Source organism: Protopterus annectens, chromosome 8.part0 (genome assembly GCF_019279795.1).
Source record: "Protopterus annectens isolate FY-2018-M chromosome 8.part0, PAN1.0, whole genome shotgun sequence".
NCBI lineage: Eukaryota > Metazoa > Chordata > Ceratodontiformes > Protopteridae > Protopterus > Protopterus annectens.
Genome location: NC_056741.1, coordinates 161,296,796 through 161,312,340, shown reverse-complemented (window position 1 = coordinate 161,312,340; position 15,545 = coordinate 161,296,796). Strand labels below are relative to the sequence as shown.

Genomic DNA, 15,545 nt, shown 5'->3' with positions numbered 1-15,545 from the left:
ATCCCCAGGGAACACCACTAGTGACAGGCCTGCTGTCGGAGGTGGCAGTGCCTAATTTGACCTTGTGGGTCATATCTGTGAGCCAGTTGGCCATCCATCTGACAAGATGGGATTAACACTAAGTTGTGTTAGCTTTTCGATGATGACCAAGTGGGGGATTGTGTCAAAGGCCTTGGCCAGGTCAAGGTAAGCTGTATGTACTGACTTTCCCTCATCCAGGGCCTTGGTGGCAGTCTCAAAGAAGTCAACTAGGTTAAATAGGCAAGATCTGCCCCTGACAAATCTGAATTAGTTGGGATCAAGTGCTTGGAGATTGCCTATGTCCTTGTTTATGAGATCCATAATAATACACTCCATGATTTTACAGATCAGACTTGTCAAGCTGATGGGGCAATAGTTTCCAGGGTCAGTAGTGGCACCACCTTTTTGCAAAGGGATGACAATGGCAATTCTCCACTCTGCTGGAATGAAGCCTGTAGTTAGGCTGTGGTTGAATAGGGTGCTCAATGGCAAAGCTAATTCTTGCTGGAGGTGGTGCAGAATACAGCCTGGGATACTATCAGGTCCCAGGGAAGCTGTGTTCTTTGCCTTGGATAGGGCCTTTAACATTTGATCTACAGAGATGCAAGGTGTGGGACAAGTATTGGGGATGTCGACTGGGCCTTTGGGGGGCTATAAGGGGGTGAAGTTTGCGCTGAACCTATCAGCCAGCAGGTTGGCAAAGTCAGCAGGATCAGTGTAAGTGGTACCATTAAGTACTAGTTCAGAACAAACTTGTGCTTTGCCATGGAGGTTCCTAATGTAACTGAAGAAGGTCTTGTGGTTTCTCTTTGTTTTGGAGGCTAGTTTCAACTCGATCAGGATTGAATGCAGGAATAGTTAAGGAGAGGCAAATTCAAACCAAGAGATGAAAGGTTAATAGCGGTGGCCCAAGATAGTGGGTTACATACACGGTGATTTACAGAGTCCATTGAACATGTGGGAGAAACAGACAAATGTAGGTTGTATAAAACAAAATTGGAAACAGTTGCACACCTCGTTGCTGGTTGTGACATACTAATGGGAGAAGGACTGTATACTGAAAGGCATAATAATGTGGCAAGACTGTTGCAAAGGGGATTGTGCAAACATTATGGTACTGAAGTGGCTGAAAAACACTGGAAACATGAGCCACAATGCATCATAGAAAATTATGATGTCTACATCACATGGGATTATCCATTGCCAACAGATAAATGCTAAAAACTCGGATATAGTAGTACATGAAAAAAAGATAACAGTAACATTGAACACTGAAATTGCCACACCCAGTGGCTACAGTGTCTTGCATACAGAGAGACACAAAGTCATAAAATGTCAGGATTTGCAGGCAGAAACAAGAGTAATGTGGAAGAAAGATACCCAGACAGTTCCAATAGCAGTAGGAGCAACAGGTCTTATAAAAAATAATCAACAATCGTTTTAGATATGTTACCAGTGTATGTAACTCTGTACGAATTGCAGAAGGAGTCAGTACTGGGCACACTGCGGGTGCTGCAAAGAGCATTTCTGGCATACATCAAACATTGAAACAATACTAATTTCATGAACTTTAATCGTACTTTGACTTGGGAATGGGGTCCATTCCCATCATGGTATTAGAAACCCAAATGATTTGGTGAAATTACAAACTGAGTGTCAACCCATATATTGTCAGGTGGGTTGCAAATTGGCTCACTGATAGAACTCATACAGTCAAAATAGGGGACACCACCTCCACCAGCAGACCCACAGCCAGTGATGTTCCACAGGGATTGGTTCTGGACCTCTACTGTTTGTAATCTACTTCTCTGAAGTACACGCTAAAAGTAAAGGACTGTGGCTGACAATGTTTGCTGATGACTGCAAACTGGGAGCGATCATTAAAACCCCTAGCGATGTCAACATCCAGCAAGAAGGACATATACAGACTAATGACTGGTGCCAAAGTCATGGTCTTAAACTTGATGCAAAAAATGCATTATCATCCTCTTTGGCAAGGGTGATGTTCCTGCAAACTACCACATCAATAGCAATACCCTAAGCACACAGTTAGTGGTGAGAGATCTGGGCACACAGGTCGACAGCAACCTTAATTTCAATCACCGTATCTCCATAGTGGTAAGAAGGGCATTTTATATTGCTCATCTCATAAGTAAGGGCATTGCCACCAGAAAAGAAAAGAGGTTATAACCCCCCTGTAATGTTCCCTCATCAGGCCAGTAATACAGAACAAAGCTCCCTTTGGTATGTTCCTTTCCAGACACCTGCAATTGGAGAGACCACAAAGGTTCCTTACAAACAAAATTCAGGGTCTTCAAGATCTGTCTTATAAGGACAGACCAAAATCATTATCACTTTACTCTGTGTCATACAGACTGCTCAGAGGCGACCTTTGCCTTGCATATAGAGCACATGGCTCACTCACCCAATGGACCTTAACCTGGTGTGTGGCATCAACAGAACTTACTGGAGAGACAGATTTGTCTCACAGAGGTTGCTCTACCTTTGGAACAAGCTTCCTATTCATGTTAAACAATGCCGCTCATTGGCCTATTTAAGCATAATTTGGACGACTGGATGGGTAACCGGAAATTCACCCCAGAGGTTCCAACTGTGTCTCTCTTGGACAGGGGCAATAGTTGCTGATTTTAGTGTCTGCTTGAACTAGACACCCTTGGGAACATGGGTTGAACTTGGCTAGGCTTGTAAGGGCCCTGGGGAAGATAGCCCAGTAACCTCCTGTGATCCTATGATCCTACTGAGTATTAGAATAAAAATGAAACTGCAATGTACAGGCACTGTTGATAAGTGAGTAGTACTTACGTTATCATATAAACTGTATGACTGTATAAATAAGAAGCAAAACATAGTACAATCAGTAGCACAGGAGAATACTGTATGAACTGGAAATAAAGACTATAAGAGTGTGCAAAAGGCAGGACAGTCAATAAGGGGAGGAATAGAATAGTGTGAAGGTGTTAGAAAGTAACTGTAAGGCAATGAGGTAACTCTGTACTAAGACACGTAGTAAAAGAGAATATTATTACAGCAATAACTAATGACTGGGTGCAATATATTGAAGATTATACCATGAGGCCCCCAAAACGTGCACGCTGATTGGCCAGCGTGCCCATTGTAAATCGAGTTATACTAATGGAAAAAGGTCCGGTCGCCCGGACTTTTTTCCATTAGTATAACTTCGTTTAACACTGTTCGCTATGTTAAATGGGTTTAACATAGCGAAACAGCTTTAAAATAAGTAACGGAGATCTCCGTTGCTTATTTTAAAGCTGTCTCGCTATGTTAAACCCATTTAACATAGCGAGACAGTGTTTAAAAACGGAGAAAGCAAGATCTCCGTTGCTTTTTAGTCTCGCTATGTTAAATGAGTTTAACATAGCGAGACAGTTTAAAATAAGCAACGGAGATGTCCGTTGCTTATTTTAAAACTGTCTCGCCATGTTAAACTCATTTAACATAGTGAGACACTAAAAAGCAACGGAGATCTTGCTTTCTCCGTTTTTGCTCAACTCTGATGTACCGCGCAGGCGCGCAGTACATCAGAACTGCCGGATGCCAGACATCTGCGGAAGGGCAGTAAACAGGCATTATACTATGCCATTATTTAAGAAAAGTAATAGTTTCTTTTCTTAAATAATGTCATGGTATAATAGTAATAACCCACTTCTGGGTGTGGGTAATGCTAAATTTACCCACGGTTGGCTTTGTTTGGTCCCTCGGGCTTCCCCCTCGGGACCAAACCACGCCAACCGTGGGTAAATTTAGCATTACCCACACCCAGGCGTGGGTTATTGCTATATTTATCCATGGTTCGTGTGGTTTAATCATGAAGACAACCATGGGTAAATCTCCAATATATCACACCCAGGAATTGGTTATTTCTGTTATACAATGACATTATTCAGGAAAGAAGGTCTTTGTCTAATGGCGCTAAAGAGTTCTTCTGCTTTTTCTTTCGTATCCTGCCTCTTTCTTGATGTGCTGTGCATGTGTATGGGACTTATGTACCCATGCTTAAGTAGTACATCACTGCTTTGGAAAGGAAGCAGCGGAGAAAAGAAGAACTCCACTGCCTTTTTTTTTTAAAAAAAAAATAAAGTTTGAAAGCGAGACAGTTTAGAGGTACAACAGAGACAGGGTAGAAATACAAGGAAATTCAGGTACGTTTCTTCTGTTTTGCATAAAGTACCTGATTTTCCTTGTATTTTTTCTGCCATCAGTATGTAACTCTCGACCTCTTAGCTCAAAAAACTGGAAAGCTTTAACATATATTAATAGAAAAAAGTCCGGGAGACTGGACTTTTTTCTATTGGTATATGCTGGTTGGGCTGACTAATCAGCATGCACTTTTGAGTGTTAATGACCTGTCATTGTATAATATATATTTGGTAACCTCATAATTCCACCTAACGTATGTAACTCTTTTATGGATGTTCTGTGAACACTCTGTAGTTAAGTGACTTGCTCATAACCCAATGTTTTCAAATGGAGACTAGAGCAATCAGTTTTTTAATGAAGTCTATGTCTATTAGCATTTTATTGACCTAACCATCTATATTAAACTGCCATACTGCAACTTGTATCTTGAATCTATAATACATGATTATTTCTAATTTTTAAGGTAGTAACAGTCCTTTTTCATATGAATGCAGTAGTTTCTAGTAGATAGGCATTTAGTGTTTGTACTCTGCCAGCCCTGCAGTATTGTTAATTTGCACTGTAAACTTCAGTTCTCGTCACTGGTAGTTGACTGCGTTTGTTTTCATGTTCTCCTTTTATGTGTATATTCTCAGGGTACTCAACTTCCAACCTGTCAAAATATTCATGTTGATTGGTTGCTCTAATACTGTTCCCTCTTTCTGTCTCTCTCTCTCTCTTTATATATATAGATATATATATATATATATATATATATATATATGTATATACATGTACCTTTACTAGTGTGACCCAGATCATAACTGAAAAGAAACTATGAAAGATCATGTCATTTGTAAGCAAATAAAAAATAAAAATTCCAGAAAGATATATAAATCAGAAGGGTCTTTATGCACAGATTCCCATGCTTTATTTATAAAGCTGTGATTTATGGAGTGATATAGCAGTGACTAAAGCATATGACAGATCAAAGAAAAACAGAACAGAACAGAACAGAATAGACCAGGAACAAAGCGATACATGAAGAGAGCTGGAGATTGCATGACCTGCTACACCTGTCCATTTCCCTTTATGTCAACAAAGCTACGTTGTAGTTATTCAAGAGCTGCCACAGCTGTATACACTGCAGTATACCTGTATCATGCATTCTTGGATTTCCAACAGTATTTGTAAATCCACGGTTTAGACTTAAGTATAGCCTTATGAATCTGCCGCACTCCCTGTGTGTGTTTATGGGGGGGGGGGGGCTTATTCTTTACAATCATGGCCCCTCACATTCAGATTCCTTCTTAGTTTTACTTCACTCTTCTTTAATTAATGCTTTCCATTTGGACTTTGTTGATTTGCATAGATAACTTGGCTTTGTTAAGACCAACTGTTGAATTTAAAGAGCTGATCGGAATAATGTGCTGAAGGACATTTTTGCAATGTTGCAAATTTTCCGTGTGGAGGGAGGAGAGCTGAAGTCTACCCCCCCCCCCCCAGCACAGACACCACTCCCTGTGCAGTTGGAGATACTGCATTTTACAGCATTGTATGCATTTCAGTGAAACTGCAGCTTTTACAATCTAATACTATTGATTTGGGGTATCACAACAGGACATCATAAAATAATACATCCCCAAATTCCCAGAAGTTTCTGTAATTTGCTATCATATACCTGATTTCCTTGAAAATAAACATACTTGTTTCTTTTAGAAAAAATGAAAATCAAATAGCTGTAATCATTTGCAGAGTGTTTTACTAGTAAATAAGTTACACAGAGATATAGCAGTATATACATGCAGTAACTTAATAATGAATTTAAAATAATGTGGCTTCCGCATTTGCTGCAAGTTTTTAAATGTTTGTAAACAAATGAGTTACCACAGTGCTTTCACATATGTTAGACATTTGATTTTGTATGATTTTTTTTCTGGAGAATCTATAAATCTGGTATCAGGTTACTTACTTCTGATGTGGTGGGTGGAGGTACCAGTTCAATTACTTTTTATTTTCTACTGTGACTAATATTCTAGACGCCATCAAACTCTGGCTTATGTAGTGTAGCCCACAGCCAAACATTTTGTGGAGCTCAAGGCATAGCTTCACTCTTCCTTTCCAACTTCAAATGGCACCTAACATTCTGTATACATACTCACTGCGTATCAGTATACCCATTTTTTTCCTATTATAGTTCTAACTGCTGTTTAGAGCATGAAGGTTCCCTTTTGTTAGTATAACCTTTCTTGAGTACTGTCAGTTAGTACAGATGTTCCATAACCAGCAATTCTCTCATAACACTTAAAAACATGTAACAATAGAACACCTCCACTACAACATTCAAACACAGACTGCTCTATAATTTTGTACTTAACTCCCCCATAATTTCCATATTGTCTTGAGATCTTACTGTTTGTTGAAAGAGGTCTCTCTCTCCCCAAAACATCACCTAGTAAAGGACAGGACGGAGGATGGAGCTGTGGTACATTAAATGAAAAACATGAAGTGAATGAGAGAAGTGACAGCAGACAGGCTATCTCTGTGGAGCCTCCTTAAATGCTGGTAGGAGGGTTGTCTTTATTTTTAGACTGTGACATAAGTAGGCAGCCTGACAGGCAATGAGAGAGAAAGAGAGAGAGAGAGAGAGAGACATGAAAAAAGAGATAGAAAGGGTGTAATACACACATACAGAGGAAGTTGTATTGGAAAGTTTAATAGCTCTACAGAAGAATTGTTTTTAACAGGAACAACTAGCTACAGCAATGAGACATTTTTTTCCATGACTGGTGAGTTTTTTTGAAAAAGGGGTGTGACCGACTGGAAGGCCATGGAGACTGGAGAGAGAAAAACACAGAAAATGAAGTGCTAAGACAAATTTTCTGTGGGCTACCAGGAACTGTAGCAGCTGGGAGAAGAGCTTTCTGTGATTATTCTGTACCATAGAATTTCTGACATTGCTTTGGAAAGGTTCAGGTTCCTCTTTATTACGATTCATAATGTGTGTGGGAAGGAATACTTCATGCTTGTGCAAGTAGAATACTGTGCCAGGGCAATAACAGGCTGACAGCGTCAGCGAACAAACCAGAAATACAACAGCTGAGGTGTGCAGTGAAGTAAAAGGGTTGCCAATTTGGAGGGATATTACTGAACTGGACTTGAGCATACAGAACTAGCCAACACTGGGGGCTGTAGGGTCGAAGGAGGAGGAGGAGGAGGGACTCCATCTTCCTCTCCCTCCCTCAAATATGTCGTCAACCGAACTTTAGGATACTCTCACTGATCTGTGTAACGTAAGAAAGAAAAATAGCCCCCCTTCCCCAGTCATACCATTCTTCAGGAACCATAGGAATACTGACTTCCCCCACCACTACAAATGTCACGAGAGACTCTGGAGTTAGACCACTGACTCGACCAGAAAGAACAGACGCTATACATATAGAAATCAAGTGAAAGGTAAGGCCAAATATTTTAGCATTTCTGAACAATGTGTTCATATGAAACCTTTTAGTGGCATTTTTGTAACCGTAATTAGAGTGGTAATTCTGTATAGGTTGCAAAGCCTGCTGGAGGTCGTTTCCCCTTTTGGTGACCTGAGGAGTCCAAGAAGAAGTAATAAAGGTGACAGTCTGTAATCTGTCCTGCATATGCACCTCCCCTTGGTACCTATTTATGATGCTATGGATACAGTCCTTATCTGACAGTCAGGAATATCCCATGAACAGTGTCTAGATGGCCTTTGCATATCACAGCAGATATGAGTGCTGACAAATTTGCAAGAGGATGTACTGGCAAGAGCCTCTGTTTTCTTTCTTTTTACGATAAAAATGTTACTGCTCCCTGATTTTCTTCCATTATTCTTCGTCAGGTGCATCTGTTCAGCTTTCACTGTGCTGCATTTATGATGCACACAGCTTATCAGATAAATATAAGGAAGTGACAGTAGTGATAAGAGTATACCAAGTGTTACTTTGTAACTTCAGACTGGTGTGCCAGTTGTTTAGGTTTATTGTGGGCCTCAGGATTGACAAAGCAAATGCCAGAGTCAGTGTATGCTTCTTTCCTTCTGTCTGTGAATGTTTTATTAATAATGCTGAAGCTATATTGAAAAAAAAAAACTTGCAGCTCCCATTGTACAAAATGGTGTCACTTAGGCGTAGAACAGATTAATTGGAGGAGAAAGTGGGAGTGACCCCCCCCCCCTCCCCAAGAAGGAGTCAAAGAGTGTGCATATTTATTTTGCATGCATTTGCAATGACTAATTTTTCCTGGTTTGCCTGTTGTTGTTGTCCTCACCTGGGTGTGGAGGGGGGGGGGGTGGATGCTAGAGTGCCCTTATGAAAGAAGCCATGTGGCTTTCCAGGGTCCTCTTATAAACAAAGTTGAGCAAAACAGTTGTCTGTTATTTGCGGAACATGAGGATAATGCTGTGGCAGAGGACTACAAGAGAAGAAAAGTGATACAAATGTTCTGCATTTGGGTACCAGTGTGTGAAGTGGTAAAAATATTCACCATGTAGCTATCCGTGGGCATTGGCATGTGCCACTGTGGTGCAGTACTTTATTGTGATACCTCACAGTGCTTGGTTCTCTGGTTCAGTTCTTGGCTGGGGTGCTTGCCATCTGGAATTTCCATGTCCTTTCAGTGTTTATGCAGGCTTTCCCTAACATCTTTATTTTCCTTTTATATGCATGCAAAAGACATGTGGATTGGTGAGCTGGTGATACTCCAAACTCTCTATGTCTGTGTGTATCTGTGTATGAGCATGTGCACTTGTGTGCTCTGCAGTGGACTGATGTCCATCCAGAACTGGCTCCCGACTTGTGTAAAAAGCTTGTCACAGAAGGCTTCACCTTCTCTGTGACCCTGAATTAGTTAAGCAGTTACTGAAAATGAATTATGTATGGGTTGCAAAAAATATTATGTCCTATTGTGCTTGTCTACAGGAAGTCTAGTTTTTGAAGAAATAAGTGGAACAGTGCAATAGATGTATGAATGTATAAATGCATTTATTTAACTATGTGCTGAACTTTACTTTGTGTTCTTCATTTTGTAATCATTTTTTCAGATAAGTAAACTAATGTTAAGGGTAACTTTCTAGTAAGACCATTAAGGCTTATTTGAAACTGAATGTGTCATTTTAGGTACTAGAGAATATGTTACTTGCTTAATTCAGCTCAGAGTGTGTTATCTATTCAAAGGGTTGTGCTGGTAAAACCTGTGTAGTACATCTAACATATCCATGTGGGTATTCATAGTTGAGCAATGATCACCTGCCTGCAAAGCTGGTTTCATGTGAAGTTAAATGCCTCACAAAGGTTAGGTTCTTTTCCCACTAATGAACGGGTGGTGGTTTACTCATTGTTTGCATGCATCATACAAAGGCACTACTCTTGAGGTGATATCTTGATATCCTCTGGTTACTGTTAATTTTGTATTGGCTACATGATGTTCATTATTACAGTGGCGACTTGCAAGAAAGTGCATTGTCTTATTTGCAGCAAAAATAAATAGAGTGGTATGACAGAACCATTCTTCTCAAGTCTTTTTGGGTTTTGTGTGAACTCTGTTTTAAAACAGCTGGAATCCCGTTCTACACAGTCATGAAGCACCCCAAATATTTATTAATAAATGGCTTGATTAGATTACATTTGGCCTAATCTGTGTTCACACTAGATCAGAAAATAATCCAGTTTAGTATTTCAGTAGTGTGGAGCATTCCATTTTTGTTCATCTATAATACTGGGAAGTGTTGAAATAGTAGACACCAATATTATTATATTGGACATCACAGTGGTGCAGCGGTAGCATTGTCACCTCACAGCAAGAGGTTCTCTGGTTTGATTCTTGGCTGGAGCGTCTTGTGTGCGGAGTCTGCATGTCCTCCCTTTGTTCATGCGAGTTTCCTCCAGGTGGTCTGTTTTTCCTCCCACATCACAAAGGCATACATCTGGAGCATTTCTCCCCGGGCCTCTGACGAAAATTGGCTTTGTTCCAAGTCATACTTTCCTGGTAAACAAATAACTATTAAATAAATAAATAAATAAATAAATTTTAGGATTAGTACCTACCTGGTATAATGTGTTAGTAAATACACTAAATTGTTCTCAAATGGTCAAAAGGACTGTGACAGAATTCTTGCTTACTGCTCAGTGACAATGTGCCAAATCAGATGCAGCTTGTGTCGTGTTTTATCACACTATTATTATCAGACATTGAACTAGTAATAGGATTTGTGAAACAGTGCATAAATGCTGTCCACTTATATCATGAAACTGTACAACCACTAGTTACCTGGATAACTGTTGCACATCATACACTTTTTCAGTAAGTTTTTATGTGGCACAATGTGCACTTGCCAGCTGATTATTTTGTGTGGTGGTGCACTGTCTTTACAATCTCACACAGTGCAAAATCTCTGGTTGCATATGGTGTCACACTGGTTGCTTGCGGATCCCTTCTTTAGTCATACTATGTAGTAAGAAGAGACTTTGCATTCCACAAGGCGTTACAAAACTCATGCACTTCTAGTACATCATGCTACATAACTACTGGTTTATTATACCGTGGAAGAAGGTGGACTGACATGTGGCTCATTAATTTTTCACTTATACTGTTGAGCATTTTTTAAATTTATTCATTTGTTAACCTGGTAATCCCACTGGACACAAGTGTCAGTTTTCAGGCAAATGTAGGCTGAATGAATTAATCCCTGTAGCAAGGGAAGCAGTTCAGTAATGGCTGATAGCCATAATCCTCTGTGCTAACTGCCAGATGTGTGCAGTTATTTCACCTTTACCTGCAAAAACATCCAGTCACTGGCTGTGCCATAACATGGTACTAATTCAAGTGTGCCTTACCGTAGAGAATTTTATTTATGTATATGTTATGATACTCTGCACATATGCTGTCTATATACAGTGTAGCTCTATAGAGAGTGATTGATAAATGTCTGACGTGTTACTGTAATTATTAGCTATTTGGCCTTTGGCATAATATGCCTTTTCTGGCTGTTAAGTTGTGGCACATGTACAGTCATTAGCCATTTGGCCTGTAGGACAGTATACAATTACGGGTAGTTTAAACTGCAATCAGTACTTTGCAACAGAGTGTGCTGCAAGGTGCAGTTGTTAGGCACTTGTTTTGCAGCACAACTATTTTTTTTATTTTTTATTTTGGATGTATATTTTGCACTGACTCTCCTCTCCACCATTAAACCTCACTCCCTACTGACATATTCATTTTCCTGGCATCCAAGTATTCCATATAAAGAAACCCAGAGTCTGGGACTGGGATTAGATTTTTTGGTAGTCTCACTTCCCTTCTCTTGTTGACTGGCACAAATACTGTAGTACTGATTCTTGCCAAGTGCAGTCTGGTTGGACTCTTTTACATACCTACTGTTCTTGGCTAAAGAAAGCGGATGTCTTTCAGTCACCTCATGTCCCTCCAAACAACTCTTGATCATGGAATGTACATGCAATCTAATACCCCACATGGCATTTATGCAGTGGTAGCTCTACCATCTCCTTCCCCTAAGAAGGGCTAGGCAGCTGTGACTACCGATTCCCCTCTCTCTCTTGCCAACTGTCAAATTGCTGGAGCCAGTAATTAAGTATGGGCCATCTAAAGCATATTGAGGTCTTCAGGCATTGGCTTAATGGTTAAGGTCTTTACCTCACATTGGCTAGGCTTGTAACAGTCTGTAGTATTTACCTATGAACTACAGTAAACACATGTAAATAGTTTAGGCATTGGCTTAATGGTTAAGGTCTTTACCTCACATTGGCTAGGCTTGTAACAGTCTGTAGTATTTACCTATGAACTACAGTAAACACATGTAAATAGTTTAGGCATTGGCTTAATGGTTAAGGTCTTTACCTCACATTGGCTAGGCTTGTAACAATCTGTAGTATTTACCTATGAACTACAGTAAACACATGTAAATAGTTTAGACTAAACTAAGTAAAAAGACCTGTTGCAGAGTATTTTTTTTTGCAGAGTATTTTAATATCACAGTGCAGTGTACACTTGGTAGTTCTTGTTCTTGCAGCAGAAAATACAGTTGTTACTATCTTGCATTGCAGCTCACTGGCTTGCGGCACTGCATATGTTTGCTGGTTGTTTATGCATATGTTTGCTGGTTGTTTTACATTGCAGGACAGTGTACCATGAGTAGTAACTTTTTTTGCTCCACGGTTTGCATATTTCTTGAATTTGTTGATACTTTACAATGCAGCATGCAGACATAAAGCCACGTATTTGCTGTTAGTTTACTCTCTGGCCCCACGTTCAGTGGTTAGTCACTTGATCTTTAGTGCATCGTATTGCATTTGTTGATACTTTACTTTGTGGTACACTGGCTTATATGTGGCTATACAGTGGATATAAAAAGTGTACACACCCCTGTTAAAATGCCAGGTTTTTGTGATATAAAAAAATGAGACCACAATAAATAATTTCAAAACTTTTCCCACCTTTAATGTAACCTATAACCTGTACAATTCAGTTGAAAAACAAATCTGTTAGGGGAAAAAATATAAAAAAATAAAAAACATACAATAAGCTGTTTGCATAAGTGTGCACACCCTTAAACTAATGTTGTTGTTGTCTTTCGGCTTTTCCCGGTTAGGGGTCGCCACAGCGGAACTCCGGTCCACTAATGCACACCCATAAACTAATACTTTGTTGAAATATCTTTTGATTTAATTACAGCATTCAGTCTTCATGGGTAGGATTCTATCAACATGGCACATCTTGACTTGGCAATATTTACCCACTCTTCCTTGCAAAAGGGCTCCAAATCTGTCAGATTGCGAGGGCATCTCTTGTGCACAGCCCACTTCAGGTCACCCCCTCAGATTTTCTATTGGATTTAGGTCTGGCTGGGCAATTCCAAAACTTTAATTTTCTTCTGGTGAAGCCATTCTTTTGTTGATTTGGATGCATGCTTGGGTCATCGTCGTGTTGAAAGGTGAAATTCCTCGTCATCTTCAGCTTTCTAGCAGACGCCTGAAGGCTTTGGGCCAAAAGTGACTGGTATTTGGAACTGTTCATAATTCCCTCCACCTGGACTAAAGCCCCAGTTCCAGCTGAAGAAAAGCAACCCCAAACCATGATACTGCCACCACCGTGCCTCACCATAGGGATGGTGTTCTTTTGGTGATGCAAACTGTTGTTTTTGCGCCAAACATACCTTTTGGAATTGTGGCCAAAAAGTTCAACATTGGTCTCAACAGACCATAACACATTTTCCCACATGCTTTTGGGAGAACTGATGCATTATTTTGCAAATTTTTAGCTGGGCCTGGATGTTTTTCTGTGTAAGAAAAGGCTTCCGTCTTGCAACCCTACCGCATAGTCCAGACATATGGAGAATACCCATGATTGTTGACTAGTACACAACCAGTACTTGCCAGAAATTCCTGCAGCTCCTTCAATGTTGCTGTAGGTCTCTTGGCAGCCTTCCTGACCAGTTTTCATCTCGTCTTTTCAACAATTTTGGAGGGACGTCCAGTTCTTTGCAACATCACTGTTGTCCCTTATTTTCTCCACTTTTTGATGACTGTCTTCACTGTGTTTCATGGTATATGCAATGCTGTGGAAATGTTTTTGTACCCTTCTCCTGACTGATACCTTTCGACAGGGAGATCCCTTTGATGCTTTGTAAGCTCTCTGCGAACCATGGCTTTTGCTGTAGCAGGCAACTGAATAAATATCAGGAAAATCCTACTAGGACAGCTGAACTTTATTTGGGGTTAGTCAGAGTGTACCCAAGAAGACTGACTGCTGTAATTAAATCAAACGGTGCTTTAACAAAGTATTAGTTTGAGAGTGCACACTTATGCAACCAGCTTATTGTACGTTTTTTATTTTTTACATTTTGCCCCTAACAGATTTGTTTGTTTTTCAATTGAATTGTACAGGTTATAGGCCACATTAAAGATGGGAAAAGTTTTGAAATGATTTAGTATGATCTCATTTTTTATATCACAAACACCTGGCATTTTAACAGGGGTGTGTACACTTTTTATATCCACTGTACATTAGTTGTTTGTTTACGTTGCAGCATGCTAGCGTGTGTGTGTGTATAATATTGGCTTGATTTTTTTGCATAAAAGTCCCTTCTACAGTCACATGTTCTGTAGCATGTTATATGCATTTGTTGACACTTTTCACTGTAGCATGTTGGCCTACAGTTTTGCATATATGACACTTCTGAGTACAGTGGCTAGTCACGTGTTCTGCAGCACATTACATAAGTTTGTATTGCATTGTAGCATGATGCCCTACATAAGAATATGGGTTCATGTTAGAACATCGACAACTGACTATATCGACAAGTAGCCCTGCAGCACGAAATAAACGAAACCTCACAGCATCGAAATCTGAAATAACCGACACCCACTCCATCGAGACGACTTCACCGACAATCCACTTTACCGAAAACGCGCTACACCCACATCCCATATTATAGGTAAAGGATATTAACATGTGTTGAGTGGGGGATGTATTTATAATGTCAGACTAAGTGACATATGTTTATAAATACATCCCCTACCTCACATATGTTAATACCCGTTACCTGTAATACGCGATGTTGGTGTAGCGCGTTGTCGGTGACGTGGATGTCGGTTATTTGAAGTTTCGATGCTGTGAGGTTTCGTTTATTTCGTGCTGCAGGGCTACTTGTCGATATAGTCAGTTGTCGACGTTCTAACATGAACCCAAGAATATATATTGGCTGTTTATTTAAACTGCAAACCCCTGTGCAGTGATTGCTCGTCTGTTCTGTAGGAATACTTTCATAATGTTGAACACTTGTAAAATCGACATACAGAATTTCAAGCCCAGGAATTCAAATCACTTAACCTCAGCTGCAAACACTGCACCCCCGACACTCCTGCTTTGTGTGTGTGTGTGTGTGTGTGTGTGTGTGTGTGTGTGTGTGTGTGTGTGTGTGTGTGTGTGTAAAGTATATAATATACCACCTCTGAGCATACCTCTCCCAAACTGTAGAATGTCCAGATTTTTGTCTCATATTTTTGGTCTGTTCCTTATAAAGTTTGTGATTTTCTGCAAAATCACTGGGATGATCTGAGGACTGAAGTCACTCAATAATGATATACATGTCAGTTTCAGACTTCAAATCCTTCAGAAAAAGCATGCTTACACAAACCCTGTTATTCTTTCAAGTTTCTAAGTTTATAAGAGCAATATTTATAATCTGTCCCTATGTTTGGACCTTTGTCCCCCCATTTTGTCAGGCATTATCCAGATTTCTAGCACTAAGAGGTTGAGAGGTATGCCTCTGAGATCGCACCATAGATGCTGTACAGTGATATTGAACTGAATAACGTATTATT

General features: G+C 40.0%; 1 protein-coding gene across 4 annotated transcripts in view; it reads left to right on the top strand.

Moving 5' to 3' along the window:
* Window positions 1-15,545, top strand: part of FOXJ2 (forkhead box J2) — a 1,179,137-nt gene that overhangs the window by 226,961 nt on the left and 936,631 nt on the right. For 2 of the 4 annotated variants that reach the window (XM_044079674.1, XM_044079671.1), the window contains exon 1: window positions 6,808-7,635. The exons of 1 other annotated variant lie outside the window; for it this stretch is intronic. The gene's annotated coding sequence lies outside the window, so the exon portion shown is untranslated. Of the gene's footprint in view, window positions 1-6,806; window positions 7,636-15,545 lie in introns of those variants that run through there. One more of the 4 variants, XM_044079673.1, reaches the window with a different exon arrangement.